The 15,534-nt window shown below is 41.3% G+C and overlaps 2 long non-coding RNA genes across 3 annotated transcripts; one reads left to right on the top strand and one right to left on the bottom strand.

Annotated features, from left to right (window-relative positions):
• Positions 1–915: 915 nt before the first annotated feature.
• Positions 916–11,151, bottom strand: LOC138980147 (uncharacterized). 2 transcript variants are annotated; one of them, XR_011460251.1, is made up of 6 exons: positions 10,681–11,151; positions 10,097–10,192; positions 5,029–5,128; positions 4,225–4,287; positions 3,789–3,882; positions 916–1,340 (listed from the first exon to the last, which is right to left on the bottom strand). It is a non-coding gene; the product is annotated as an uncharacterized lncRNA (long non-coding RNA). The 2 variants fall into 2 exon arrangements; XR_011460250.1 differs by lacking the exon at positions 10,681–11,151 and having other exon boundaries at positions 10,097–10,661.
• On the top strand, positions 5,540–8,789 carry LOC138980148 (uncharacterized). The gene is made up of 3 exons (XR_011460252.1): positions 5,540–6,298; positions 7,081–7,171; positions 8,169–8,789. It is a non-coding gene; the product is annotated as an uncharacterized lncRNA (long non-coding RNA).
• Positions 11,152–15,534: the final 4,383 nt, after the last annotated feature.

Genomic DNA, 15,534 nt, shown 5'->3' with positions numbered 1-15,534 from the left:
CCAAGAACATTTATCATGAAATTAATTGACGGATTAAGCTCCAAACCTAAGCATAATTAATTAATTTGGTTGTTTGATCGGCGAAAATGGCGTAGGTTGTCAACCAAGGGACTTCAATTACACGACAAAGTTGCCTCCCCTGTCCGCTGACACGGATAATTCCTTCTTTGACGCATGTAATTTGTAAACAAAATGCATTCGTACCAGAGTACGCTATGATTCGTACAGTTCATCGGAGTTCATTCCGTGACTTTAAAGGGATCTAAAAGACTTGTTATGATTACAAGTGCAGGTTCTCCAAATTTGGAGGCTTGAATGCCTCTGAATTATGAGCTATGAATTTAACACATTAAAGTTCAAGATTACCCGAAGCCTTCTATGTCATTTACCCTCCTGGGTTAAAGGTTATAAATTGATTCGAGAAAAAACATGACTGGTATGGACTGATCATTGTGTCTACCGTGGAGCCATCGGGGTTCTATGGGAAAAAAAACTTGCCTGTGAAAAGGGAAAGACGGTGACCAAAAATAAATGATGATAGCGATATTTCTAATTGTGGATCAGCAGAGTCGAGAAGCATACATGATGTTTACCAAAGTGTGTGTGCGTGTCTGTCTGTCCACGTGTGTGTTTGAGCTCTTTTCGGTACAGAATATGAGTTTGGGGATTGAGTGAAGAGGGAGACCTAAAAAAAAAAAACTACTCTTTTTATCACAATTCAGTCTGTTTTAATTTTCAAGTTATATCAGAAATTTTCTATTTGCACTGATACACTGGAATCCCTTGTGGATGTATTGCTTTAAGGGTCTACAAATAGTACTACTGAACCAAAATCATCCTGTTTCTTTACGTTTTGAGCAATTCAATTGGTCTTGGTTTTTGTTTTTTTAAAAATTTGATTCCTCTTCATTCTTCTCAAAAAAAAAGCTTTCATTGCGATAAACAAAACATTACTGGATAGACGTTTTCTTGGAGAACGTCTGTATTAGCAAGCATTTAAAGTAGGAGGACGATATGGAACGTACGATAAAAGGATGTGCTTTAGCTTTCTGTCTCATCATTTATAAATGTTGCCCTTCAATCACACACACACACACACACACTTTTGATCCAGCTCCAACCATATTTCATAAGGCTTTATTCAGGGTTGTCTCTTGTTCTTAAACGTCCGATTTCTAAGCACACGTCTGTGCTGAGAATATGAACATGAACCGATATGAACATCAATGTCGGCCGCCTTTTTATTATGAAATAATGTTCATTTGTGTTCCAAACACTTCCGAAGAATACTTGTTGGTGTGTCTTCAGTCGCCCTGACATCATCACAACTCGACCCTGTCCTGCAAAAATACAAATATATACAGGGTGACATCCAAACATTCAACCCAAACAAATGCTTATTTCTTTTACATCTGTTGACCGAATTAGTTATCTTTCTTTTTTTCTTTCTTTTTTTTTTTGGTCCCTGTCCTGTCCTGTCTTGTCTTGTCATGCCTTGTCTTGTCATCCCTCTATTGGCCTACTGGCAACCTTTTCCTAACTTGTCTTGTCTTGCCATGTCTTGTCTTGTCTTGTATTGTATATACATTTAGCATACATTTGGGTAAAGGTTTGCGAACAGGTAAGGGGTGTAAGAGAGAGAGAGAGAGAGAGAGAGAGAGAGAGAGAGAGAGAGAGAGAGAGAGAGAGAGAGACAGAGACAGAGAGAGACAGAGACAGAGACAGAGACAGAGATGGTGGTGGTCTATGTTACATTACACAGGTCAACACAGTTGCAAGTTCATAGGTTAAAGGCTGCCCTTTTCGTAGCGTTCATTAATTAATTCCTATTGTTTACATGTGCCAATAATGTTATAAAACTGTACCTAAGGGGTTATAATAACGATTGGCTGTAGCTTTCGAAAACAGAAAAAAAATTATTTCAGTATTGCAAAGTGGTGTTGATAGTGTCGAATGTAAACAGAACAGTCTCAAAGTGAAAGTGGATGTTTTCCGGAAATTGCGAAGTTAACAAGAATACAGAAAAGCGCGCTTTCCTGCTTAGCACAATCCGCTACCGCGCTAATCTGGCGTGTCAATATCACTACGTTTTGCACGTGGAAGGTGAGCGATTTCCTTCACGCGGGGATTGACGAAGCGGTACTGTCTGTGTTGACGGTCTAAAAATAGCCCAAGCCCTGGAGAACTGTTTCTAAAGATAGCAATAAACTTTATTAAGATCGGTCCAGTAGTTTAGTCTGAATCGCTCTACACACACACACACACACGCACACGCACACACGCACATACACCACGACCCTCGTTTCGATTCCCCCTCGATGTTAAAATATTTAGTCAAAACTTGACTAAATATAAAAAGGAGGAAGTCTGAAATGAATGGGTCTGAAAGGGGGGTTCCACTGTGGAAAAGTACCTGTCAGTTTACATGTATGTATTAGGACTGGGTGGCCGAGTGGTAACGTACTTGCGCTCGGAAGCGAGAGGTTGCGAGTTCGACCCTGGGTCAGGGCGTTAGCAATTTTCTCCCCCCTTTCCTAACCTAGGTGGTGGGTTCAAGTGCTAGTCTTTCGGATGAGACGAAAAACCGAGGTCCCTTCCGTGTACACTACATTGGGGTGTGCACGTTAAAGATCCCACGATTGACAAAAGGGTCTTTCCTGGCAAAATTGTATAGGCATAGATAAAAATGTCCACCAAAATACCCGTGTGACTTGGAATAATAGGCCGTGAAAAGTAGGATATGCGCCGAAATGGCTGCGATCTGCTGGCCGATGTGAATGCGTGATGTATTGTGTAAAAAAAATTCCATCTCACACGGCATAAATAAATCCCTGCGCCTTGAATATGTGCGCGATATAAATTGCATAAAAATAAAAAAAAATAAAAATCCCTGCGCTTAGAACTGTACCCACGGAATACGCGCGATATAAGCCTCATATTGATTGATTGAATAAGGCCACCCCTGACATGCGGCACATACCAAATATCTACAAGTGCTTTGTGTGAACAGTAAAAAAAAATTGTTTTCCTTTTTGCGAATTCATTTCATTAAACACAACAACAACAAAATTCATCAAATTCCAGGTGAGCAGAACGGCTTTCACAATTATGACTGGGCCTTTAAAGGCATGTTCCTCACCATATTACCCAGCATATCAGACACCACATGTATGACTAGGTTTTTACATGGGAACAACAAGACTATACAGGATGGTAAAAAAACCTCCCTATTTTCTTTTTAATCACATTTTTGACTGCGAAAAAAAAAGAGATCAAAAACTAAAGGAAATAGGGCGCTTTTTTTTAGACACCCCTTTTTACGTCCAGCTTCTTTTGGTGGAGATTCAAGATACAGACACATGTGAAATTCATTAAGCAAAAAGGTTCCCACTATGCACTGCCACAGAACACTTATGTTTAAGTAAAAGGATGCCCTTCTTTTGTTTAATTGGAGCATCTATGATGTCTGACATTTTGGTTCTAACGGTAAGGAACGTATGTTTAGGCTCTAATAAGGACAGTTTGGCTTGTCAAAAGCCTCATGCATATTCCTCCCTCCCCATGCAAGACTTTCTTTTATTTGAATATCTGCCTTTATAGTACAAAAATCAAATAAAAAGGTCGCACTCTGTGCATAGCGACAACAATCGCAATTTTACCAAGAAAACCTCACACTCCTTATGTGGAGAAAGACCCTGACTGTTGCAGTATGTTATGCATTTGAAAACATCTGAAATTGTGTACTTGAATTCTACAGTTTGATCAGTTCTGTGTGTTTAAAAAGTTACCTTGATCATTCTGACATGCTCTTGCTCAAATCACATCCCAGACAATATTGTAGACTCCATTGATAGACACTGTGGTGCATGGGAGAACTGCATTCTGAGGAAACGAAAAAAATATACACTGAGGAAGAACAGTCACAACAACATTTGCAGCAGCAACAGGCTATATAATTTTATTCAAAGAACACTTAAATAAGGTAAAATGAAAATCAGTGTTGTGTCAGTAAATTTGATTTGGGGGAGATGGAAGGATTGGGGTGGGGGTTTAGAGGCGGGGATAGAAGGATAGCTGGGAACCGGGGAAGGTGGGGTGGCTAACACAGTTTGATCATGTAATGACTGGTACAATGTTTAATATATATCTAAAAAGGCAGCAACTCTGTAATGCATTATGTGAACCAACTTCTCCATAAACTAAATAAAGATCAGTAAAAGTTACCTCTTTCATCCTGGAATCGTTTTGGTCCCATCACAGCTCAGACGCAGACTCAATGGACAGATACTGTAATGATGAAAAAAACACCAGCATTTTAAGGGAGAACAAGAATTATGCAGAGAGGAGAAACAGTAATGAGTAAGAACAACAGCAGCAGCAGCAGCAGACTCAATACTCCTACTCTACATAACACTCTCACTGAATGACTGATTCAGTAACTAAATCCCAGTGAAGTGCAAGTGATCAAAATTACTGATGTAAAAACAGAGAGAGAGAGAGAGAGAGAGAGAGAGAGAGAGAGAGAGAGAGAGAGAGAGAGAGAGAGAGAGAGAGACAGAGAGAGACAGAGAGAGACAGAGAGACAGACAGAGAGAGACAGAGACAGAGAGAGAGACATACAGACACAGACAGACAGACAGGCAGAGACAATGCGAATGTGTGTGTGTGTGTGTGTGTGTGTGTGTGTGTGTGTGTGTGTGTGTGTGTGTGTGTGTGTGTGTGTGTGTGTGTGTGTGTGTACATGGGAAATGCAGTGCCATTGAAAACAAACACTTGCTTCATTTAAATATCAACAGTTATACAACATAAGAGGCACTAGAAAAGTTGTACATGAAAATAAATGTTGCTCTTGCTGATGGAAAAAGAGCAGGGGGAGAGGGTCGATGTTGCTTGCACTTGCAGATAATTATGCACTAACATCCAGCTGTTTTTCTGGGTGTACTGTAACCCTGTAATGTTTAAGCAGAAATGTTTGTGGATCACGTTATGCTTCTGCTTTTAGATCAGTTTGAGTATTTGCAATATTACCTGGATCATTGCGGCATCCTCTTGATCACATCACATTAAATTTGAGACTTTGACCTATATAGACTCCATGGGCAGACGCTGAAGTTATTACAAGGGCATTCTGAAAAATGACAATACAAATGCAGAGATGTAGAACTTTACATTACACTTACAGAAGCAACAACCAGAGAGCTGATTTATACAGGTAGAGAGAGAGAGAGAGAAAGAGAAGAAGAAGTAAAAGAAAAAAAGAGAGCATAGAAAGAGAGAGGGGGTGGGGGATGGGGCAAAGGGAGTGTGTAATGTGACGTGAGGAAGGGGAAGAGCAATGGAAAATGAAACTCTCAGTACTTTTAATTTATATTAACAGTTATGGAACTATTTGAGCACTCCCCATAACCACAAACAAGGTACAGACGGCAACATATGTTGCACGGAAGGGTGGGGGTAGTTGGACTGGAGAGTGTTGTTATGGGTTTAGGGTGGTGCTGGGGCGGAGTGTGTATGTAACTTGATAATAATAAACACTGTACATTAGTAAGACGTGGAACTTGCGAAGAAAATGCGAAAAAGTGTTTGTGGGTTATCGTCCCTAGTCACATGCTGGCGGCGAAAACAAAATGGCGGATCGCGTAGGTACCGATCGTGTGCGAGGTGGTGGTAAATTGTGCTCGGCTTTTTGTTGCAAGAACGCCCGTTACAAACAGAGCTGCTTCGGGAAAACTTTCCACAAGTTCCCTACAGAAGAAAAAAGGTGGGTTGTGCAGTGATTATTTCATCAGGTTTACCTTCTTCAGAATGAGAATGCAATGGCTCGAGTCAACTCACTCAGTTGACTACAGCGTCAGCGAGTACTTACGAATGTGAGTGTGAGTCAGCAGTCAGTACAAAACAACAGTTTACACTTGATGACAAACCCGTGGGCATTATTTGTCGAATCCTTTATCAAACCTTGCTTACGGGAAAACTACAGTACAAAGGTACATCACTCATCCGTTTTGCGTTCAGGCAGAGCGTTAGATTTAGACTGAAGATCTGATTTAGCTTTTTTTGTCTTTCCTTTTTGCTTAGTTTAACAATAACATTGTTGTTTTTATTGTCAAACTAGGTGCAGAATATGGATGCAATTCACAAGGCGAGAGGACTTTGAAAAGCTGCAGCCAGCTGATGTTCAGTCTCAAGCTTTGTACTGATCACTTTGAGGCCAACCAGTAAAACAATCCTGCAGAGAGGATCACTTGTGTGGAATGCTGTCCCGACATTGTTTGCAGTGCCCAATCCACCACCGAAGGTTATTTATTTATTGGTTTTAGGTTTTTGCAAACCAAAGAAGCACACTATTAAATGCAGGTTGAGTAATGACAAGTTTGAGGCTGATGTAAGAATTGAAAACAACAGCATTGTTCCCATCAAATAATGCCTGTTTGCATTTAGCGCAAAAAAATGATAAGGCCAACAAAAAAAAGTTACTTATTTTGGATCGACGTCTTGATTATGATGATATGATGAACTTATTTTGCAAAAAAACAGCCCCAAATGGCAAAAAAGGTATAGGGTCGGCGTCAACAACAAAAAAGTTGTATGTTTCTGGTCACCTGACCCTACCTATGTTTTCCCGACGACCCTAGACTTTTTTTTTTTGCATTTTCAAAAATAAAAGGGGTATTCGAAAATTGTTTTCCTGTTTTTCAACAAAATAGTTAAAAAGATGGTTTAAAAAAAAAGTTTAGAAAAAAAATCTCCACCTTTAGTCATGTTAGGTCACAAAAAAGTCTGTTTAAGGTAACATAGGCCCCCCAAAAATAGCGTCGGTAGGTCGGCTTTTTAGTTTTGTATTTTAGCCATCTGAATATTTTAATTTTATTTTTTAATGCCCCCAAAAAGTCTAGGGCCGGTGGGAAAAAAATAGGGTCGGTCCGGATACCGTAAACAGATTATTTTTTGTTTTGCCTTACCAGAAACATACACTTTTTTGTGTGGCCTAAGACCAATGCCATAAAATTGGGAGAATTGTTTCATTGTGACTGGGTGTTGGTTGTGAGTTTGTCAGTGAAAGAGCTGTGCAATTTGCAGGTTGCTAGTGGGAGGAAGCCACCATCGCAAAGGGTAGCTACAAATGAAGCCAGCACCGACCTGTCGCCTGATGCACAAATTGTTCAACCAGGTAAGAGATTTTTAACCATGAAGAACACCCTGACATCAAAAAAAGTTTAAACCCATCCATTACATAGTTGATAATTGCTGTATAGGGTGACGGGCGCTGTGGCGGGGTGGTAAGACGTCGGTCTATTAACTCGGAAGGTCGAGGGTTCGAATCCCGGTCGCGGCCGCCTGGTGGGTTAAGTGTGGAGATGTTTCCGATCTCCCAGGTCAACTTATGTGCAGACCTGCTAGTGACTTATCCCCCTTCATGTGTACACGCAAGCACAAGACCAAGTACGCACGAAAAAGATCCTGATCCTGTAATCCATGTCAGAGTTCGGTGGGTTTTAGAAACACAAAAATACCCCGCATGCTTCCCCCGAAAGCGGCGTATGGCTGCCTAAATGGCGGGGTAAAAACGGTCATACACATAAAATTCCACTTGTGCAAATAAATGAGTGCACGTGGGAGTTTCAGCCCACGAACGCAGAAGAAGAAGCTGTATAGGGCGGATGCATGGATGGATGAAATTGTACCTGTAGTTCCCACACGTAAAGATGGGAAACATATCCTGTTAGAGGCATGGTGTAACAAGAAACAATTAAGTGGCTCTATTCCCATCTCCCTCCCCCCCCCCCTTTCCCCGTCGCGATATAAGCTTCGTGGTTGAAAACGACGTTAAACACCAAATAAAGAAAGAAAGAAAGAGGCATGGTGTGTGAGGAGTTTTACCTGGTACTGTTGTCCTAATCAATCAATCAATCAATCAATATAAAGCTTAGTATTCCGTGGGTACAGTTCTAATGGCCTCACCCATTCAGTACCAAACAAGGTCAATTCCATCATTGTTCCACATCGTATCCATAATTGCTAATACACTTCATTTCTGGCCTGCCTTCCTACGCTATTGTTTATTTTCATTTTGTGATTGAATTACACGTGTTTTAATTTCTTCCAGGTTGTAACTTGTTATGGTTATGTTATTTTATGTGTGTTTTGTGTGTGTGTTTTTTTTTAAGATGACATTCAGGCGATCCTGGAGGACATAGGATGTAAAGCATCAAAGTCGTCATCCTCCCCATCCCCTCGTGAAGCGGAACTTCGGCAGAAGGTCAACAAACTGAGGAGCAAGGTTTTCCGATTAGAAAAGAAAACGATGGAACCCCGTGTAAAACGAGCGAGTAAATTAGCCAAGCCTCCCAAGAAAGACTTTGTAATAGAACAGTTGTCTCATATATTATCAGGCGAGGCGAGCTATTTTGCCATTTATGCCTGTTACATATTTCCCGGTTATCTGCTGCTGTGTCCAATCCTGGCAGAGACGGGAACGCATGTTACCAAGGAGCCGAAGGAGAGTCGATGAGATGAGAGAATGTGATTAACAATTGCCAACTCTCTCCGTACAAAGAGGGTCCAAAATTGTATCAAAATATAGATCGTAGGGAATTCAAAATAAAAAAAGACAATAGACAAAACATGTACTTCGGCTCATAGAGCCTTCTTTAATTTTTAACTCAAAAGTCCATGCTCCGAGAGTCCTTTTTTTAATTTTGAATTGCCTACCATCTATATTTTTATACATTTTCAAAAAGATTCAACAGTCACCTTCCGTTATTCTTGAACTTGGCTATCCCAGCCTTACCTCAACATTCAATATTTCTGTGATATTTTTGACGTAAAATCAATTTTTACTGTAAAACTCTTCGGCAAGAGGATTGGTCCAAGCAAACAAATAATAAACTTGTAAGATTTTTCCTGATATTTCCGATCAATTGCCTATGGTTTTATTTAGCTAAAAGATTCAAACGTCACACCTATGACTCATGGCTATTTTTAAGGGGAGAGTAGCATCCCTGGTGTGTTGTTTTTGATGTACCTTTTAGTCTGTTTACCGTAACATAGGCACACAAAAAGAGGGTCGGTAGGTCGGCTTTTCTTAAAAAAAATTTTATAACCATCTTTTTAAATTATTTTGCAAAAAAAACAGGAACAAAATTGATTTTTTTTTCTTTTTCTTTTTCTCCAAATGCCAAAAAAAAGGTCTAGGGTTGGCGGGGAAAAATAGGGTTGGTCGGGATACCGTAAACAGACTATTTTGCTTTGTTTTGCCTAAGCAATGACTAACAAACTTTCTTTAGGGTCTGACATTGTATATACTATACAATTTTTGGGGTATTAACTAAATACATGTATACAGTTTTTGATTCCTTTTATACTTTTTCACAAATTAGCCCCTCCCCCCCCCCCCCTTTTTTTTTTTTAGTCTGCCCTGGGGGCGGGAGGTCTCCTAATTTCGGTTTCTAGGGTCATCTTATGCTTCCCCATGAGCTGAGAACTTAATTTAAAATGGGCCACGATTTTTTTATTTGTATTTTGTAATTGTGCCTTTGTCCAGTCACATGATTTCACTTTGTACTTAAAAACTTGGCACTGTCATCATTTATTGCTATTTATTGTTCAGTTGTTCAGTATTTATTGCTATTGGGCATCAGTTGTTCAGTTGCCCTCTTTCGAATGAGCCATGCATGCATTATGGATGTGTTTAGCGAATTGGGATACCTCAAGCAATGTAAAAGAAGAAACAATGTGAAGCAAACATATAGCACCAAATAAAATAACCGAATCAGAATGGCAACTTCTTCAGTGTATGTGTGTGTGTGTGTGTGTGTTTGCTGTTTTAAATACCGAAAATGTGAAAATAAAGCAAGTCACAACATGAGAAAGATCGACTGTACTAGTCATAACAAAGCAGGAGACAGCCTGGCCAGCATGCAGCAAAGGGGAATAACTCGTATTTAGCCATTCTCATTTCTAAGCATGCCCAATGAGGAAGTTATCCTTCTTCCCATTGTAGTTTCTTTGATAATAATAAGCATGATGAGTTAGAGCTAACAACTATCTTGATCTTCACAGACATAAATTGCACAATGATTTCACCAGCATGTACCTTCATTTTTGCCCTTGAGTTAGGTGGAAGACAATGTTGAGTGGTGAACGCAAGTTGTATTGATCACTGGGTCATCCTGCGGTCCGGGCCATTGATCTGCACATTGCACCAGCACAAACAAACACAATGTTATGATCTCAATCAGCCTGCATGGTCAATCATGAATCTAAGAACACAAACACTGTCCAGATCTAATTGAAAACGAGATCATCATTACTTGGGAAATTCAATGAAAATCTAGCAGTCAACGAAGCAGATAGATCTGTCCTTGCGATTGTTGTTGCAAGCAGATAAATGTGTGAACTTCCTTATCTCAACGTTATCATTCAACATATTGATATTTTGCCTGATGGATGTTGTGCCGATGAGATAAACAAACAATCAAAAATCAAAGTCATAAACTTTTGAAGAAAAAAATTAAACAAATTGAGCAGAAAGAATCTAGCTTACTGCTGTGCTGATTTCGACAAAATCAATGCGTTTACATGCCGAAGTCATTCCTGCTTTTATTCATATCATACTAGATGATCCTAATGCACAACAATACGAAAACGAGCTCAGCGAAATGAGTAACACTGCCTCACCTGCACTAACACAATGCTGCAGGAGCGAAGGTCGTCTACGACTGGAAATTTCGAAGTCGAACAGCGGCGTTTTTTCACTCTCAGCGGTTGTCTTGCTCGGAAAAGTGAAAAGCTTAACTTGAAATCGAACGGAAGTCACCATTCTACCTTTTCGTTCAAGCGTTGTTTTTATAAAATCTCAGAAAATGTAATTTTGACTTGGGTGATTTCGTCCGCCATTGAGATTCAGTTTTTCAATAATTTGTCTTCCTCCTTGGCAGAAGAGTCAAAGGTTCGGCCCGATCTTCAAGGTTTCCAAGACATGACTTGCAAACCCCGAACCTAGTTCGCCGAATCCCCCAAACCTAGTTCGAAAACTCAGGTTCGTCTGGTTAAGAACCAAGACAAGTTCGCCGAACCAGTCTTGAGGTTCGCCGAACCCCACGAACCTAGTTCGCGAACCAAAGGTTCGTCTGGTTAAGAACAGCCTTAAGGGATCTTTGACACACACACACACGCGCGCGTGCGCGCACACACACACACACACACACACACTCACTACACACACAAACACACGCGCACACACACGCACATGTATACATACCTAAGCACACACACGAAATCACGGGTTTTTATCAGTTTCCTAAGCCGAATCTGATCGATGTGACACTAAATTTCGCACACATGTTGCACACCGTATACCGTGGTTGCACTAGGCAAATCTGTCCGAAGCGGTTGCACCCTGATTTTTCTGTCCGAAGGGAGACACGCGACGTAAGTTTCTGCACAAAATCACCTGTAATTCCTCACAAATGACATATCATCACAAAACTACCGTTTGTGCTTAGGCCTAAGGTGTCATAGCATCATATCATCGATGTGTTTCATTGCTTCAATGTGTGTGTGAACGTTGGCCTTCAAGTATTTACACATTTCAAGCGCATTATGTGCAAATTTTGACTTTCCGCAGTTACTAGGGAAATTAAAGCACATGAGACAGGCTACACGCGATTGTTAATGTGATCTATGGTCATTTCTTGACATCTGGGTCAGATGTTATGATTTAAAGTGGTGCAGGAGCGTCATATTTCATTCATGAATCTGTGAAGACATTCAAAGATTTGTCGGTTGCGCATCTCCGAAGTCTCTGTTTTTTCCTGGTTGCACACCCCCGAAGCAATCGGTTACACACCGCCGAAGATATTTCAAATAAATAAACAGGAATCTATTTGTGTCCGCCTCTGGGTATGTTCCAAATTGGTATGGAAAATCATATATATCTGCTTGTCTGTGCCGATTTGGTGTACACAATATATAATATACTAGAATGAATACCCGCTTCGCCGGGTAGCCGGCTTCGCCGGGAAGAAGTACTTAGAGCCGTACGCCGGCTTCGCCGGGTCCGAACAATGGACCCGCCAAGCTTAGGTCCCTCCCAGATTCGTGGAATGGGAACAGCACGAAAATGATTCAGTGGACATAATGCCATTCCTGACCATATCGAGTCCCATCCTTGTCGACGAATGTAACCGTGTTAATCACCTTTGGAGGCGAACTCCACTCAAACAGGACTGAGCAAGTTATGGCTTCTCAAAGGAAGGCCAGTACATAAATTTACACAAAAGCCGCCAGACCACATCACAAACAGAACTGAACAATGCACAGGTGTTGCTCACATAGAGACACACACACACACACACACACACAAAAACACAGAGAAGCCGTATCTATAGAGAGATAGATGACAGTGTATTTTTCGCGTGGCTATAAATTGATTCGACCTTTGCACTTTTACAGTGAGGATAATTTACGGGTCCAATTTACGTTCTGGACACTGCGTTGACCTTCTAAAAATAGTAACAGTAACAGAACGCCGGGAATATCCGAAGACGCTCCACTCACACTATAGTGCACCATGCGAAGGAAGGGAGGTAAACGCTGAAAACCTGGAGAATATGAGAAGATAAGGAAGAGCTACTTATAATGGTGAAATGAACACAAAAACCAAAATCGATTCAGCGCTGCGCGCTGAGAGCACGTGTTGAAATATTTCATCGATGATATTGTGTCCGGGGTGTAGCTGAATACGGTGTCCAAATTTGAAAAAGATCCACCAAGAACTTTGGCTTTGGTGTGTCGGTATGGGGGCCCGGGTAGCTGAGGTGGAACCAACATAGCTGAGGTGGAACCAAAATCGGTTCAGCGCTGCGCGCTGAGAGCACGTGTTGAAATATCTCATCGATGAGGTTGTGTCTGGGGTCTCTCTGAATAAGCCCACCAAATTTGAAGCAGATCCATCGAGAACTTTGGCCGTGCATGGCGAATACACAAATACACAGATACACAGACACACACAAGTCGTATATATATATAGATTTATGACTTGTCATTAAGTCATTTACGTTTCAAAGTTTAGGTTGGCAATGCTGATACCTGTACATGATGTTTTAACACACGTCAACATATTGTTCACACTCCTCACGCTGTCACACACATCATGTAGCCACACGTCAACATATTGTTCACACTCCTCACGCTGTCACACACATCATGTAGCCACACGTCAACCTATTGTTCACACTCCTCACGCTGTCACACACATCATGTAGCCACACGTCAACCTATTGTTCACACTCCTCACGCTGTCACACACATCATGTAGCCACACGTCAACCTATTGTTCACACTCCTCACGCTGTCACACACACCATGTAGCCACACGTCAACATATTGTTCACACTCCTCACGCTGTCACACACACCATGTAGCCACACGTCAACATATTGTTCACACTCCTCACGCTGTCACACACATCATGTAGCCACACGTCAACATATTGTTCACACTCCTCACGCTGTCACACACATCATGTAGCCCACACCTGGAGTTGTTGTTCGTGCCGCAGAATTTTATTTCAGCGACTTTTGCATACCATATATTTGTATGCATCCACGTTATATGTTCTTTTTTTCCAAATTTGTTTCAACATTTTTCCGCAACTTGCAGAAAGAAACAGCCAGAAAGACAGGCTGATGCATGCCCGCATGCACAGACGGACAAACGCATGCACAAGCACGCACGCACGCACGTACACGCGCACACAGGCTCTATGTCTCTCTCTCTCTCTCTCTCTCTCTCTCTCTCTCTCTCTCTCTCTCTCTCTCTCTCTCTCTCTCTCTCTCTCTCTCTCTCTCTCTCTCTCTCTCTCTCTCTCTCTCTCTCTCTCTCTCTCTCTCTCTCTCTCTCTCTCTCTCTCTCTCTCTCTCTCTCTCTCTCTCTCTCTCTCTTGATCTCTCTCTTGATCTCTCTCTTGATCTCTCTCTTGATCTCTCTCTTGATCTCTCTTGATCTCTGTGTCTCTGTCTGTATATGACTGTCTCTTTCTCTTTGTCTTGTCTATCTTTGTATCTGCACCCACCTCCTCTCTCTCTCTCTCTCTCTCTCTCTCTCTCTCTCTCTCTCTCCCTCCCTCCCTCCCTCCCTCCCTCCCTCCACCCATTGCACACTGGTTGGACCGTACATAAGGTAACGTTTAATTATGCTTGTGCAACGTATGTGGGAGTATCACTTATACCCTCAGGATATCTCTTATCCTGTTGCGTAACGTTACAAGCAGAGAACAGTATACCGAAATGGGAAGGGGAAAAAATGGATCGGAAATTTACAGGACGTCCGCTGTGCTCTCAATCTTCAGTAGTTATTCAGTCCCTCTTAGTTTATCCGAGTTGAGTCTGTCTAGATAATGCCATTTTCTCCACCCCTTCTTTTGTACTTTTTAAAAACAAATTTATTTGACTGTGCTTGAAATGCAATTTAATCGTTAGATCGTTTCTACTTTTTTGTCACTTGAAACATGGCGGACATGCGGATGGAGTCACGAGGGGGGCGGTTTCGCCCTGCGAAAAGAAGCTACGTGCCGGTTGTGGATCGGACTACAAGTAGGGTCGGCAGGCCCAAAACACGCAAAATAAACCTAGATTCCTCTCCTGGTTCCTCGCGTTGCGAGTCGTCATGGGTTCGCTCCTCAGCCGATTCAACCCAGCAAGGACTCCAAGCCAAGGTCAAGGAGACGGTGACTGGGCGACTGAGCAAAATCCGAAGGTAACACTAACACTCCTTTTAAGACAGTAGATCATTAGATGAAAGGACGTCATACCCATTCCGTAAAACTCCGAAGGTATGTAAATGACTTAGGACCGTAATCGGAGGGTTAGATTGCAGTTGATTCGGAGCAATGAATTTACAACGCTAAAGTTCAAAACTTTAACACCATGACCATACAAATTACAATTTTTTTTCATTCAAAGATTCCATTTTGTTCTGTCTGTGTTTGAACTGCATTTCGACTCGCAGCATCATGATATTGATAATGACGCAGAGCAATCAACACCTACTGAGCTAAGTTCCTTTTTATATTTAGTCAAGTAAAGTTTTGACTAAATATTTTAACATCGAGGGGGAATCGAAACGAGGGTCGTGGTGTATGTGCGTGTGTCTGTGTGTCTGTGTGTCTGTGTGTGTGTGTGTGTGTGTAGAGCGATTCAGACTAAACTACTGGACCGATCTTTATGAAATTTGACATGAGAGTTCCTGGGTATGAAATCCCCGAACGTTTTTTTCATTTTTTTGATAAATGTCTTTGATGACGTCATATCCGGCTTTTCGTGAAAGTTGAGGCGGCACTGTCACGCCCTCATTTTTCAACCAAATTGGTTGAAATTTTGGTCAAGTAATCTTCGACAAAGCCCGGACTTCGGTATTGCATTTCAGCTTGGTGGCTTAAAAATTAATTAATGACTTTGGTCATTAAAAATCTGAAAATTGTAAAAAAAAATAAAAATTTATAAAACGATCCAAATTTACGTTTATCTTATT

The sequence above is a fragment of the Littorina saxatilis genome, linkage group LG11, assembly GCF_037325665.1.
Source record: "Littorina saxatilis isolate snail1 linkage group LG11, US_GU_Lsax_2.0, whole genome shotgun sequence".
NCBI classification, from domain to species: domain Eukaryota; kingdom Metazoa; phylum Mollusca; class Gastropoda; order Littorinimorpha; family Littorinidae; genus Littorina; species Littorina saxatilis.
This window is presented reverse-complemented; position numbering and strand designations above follow the sequence as displayed.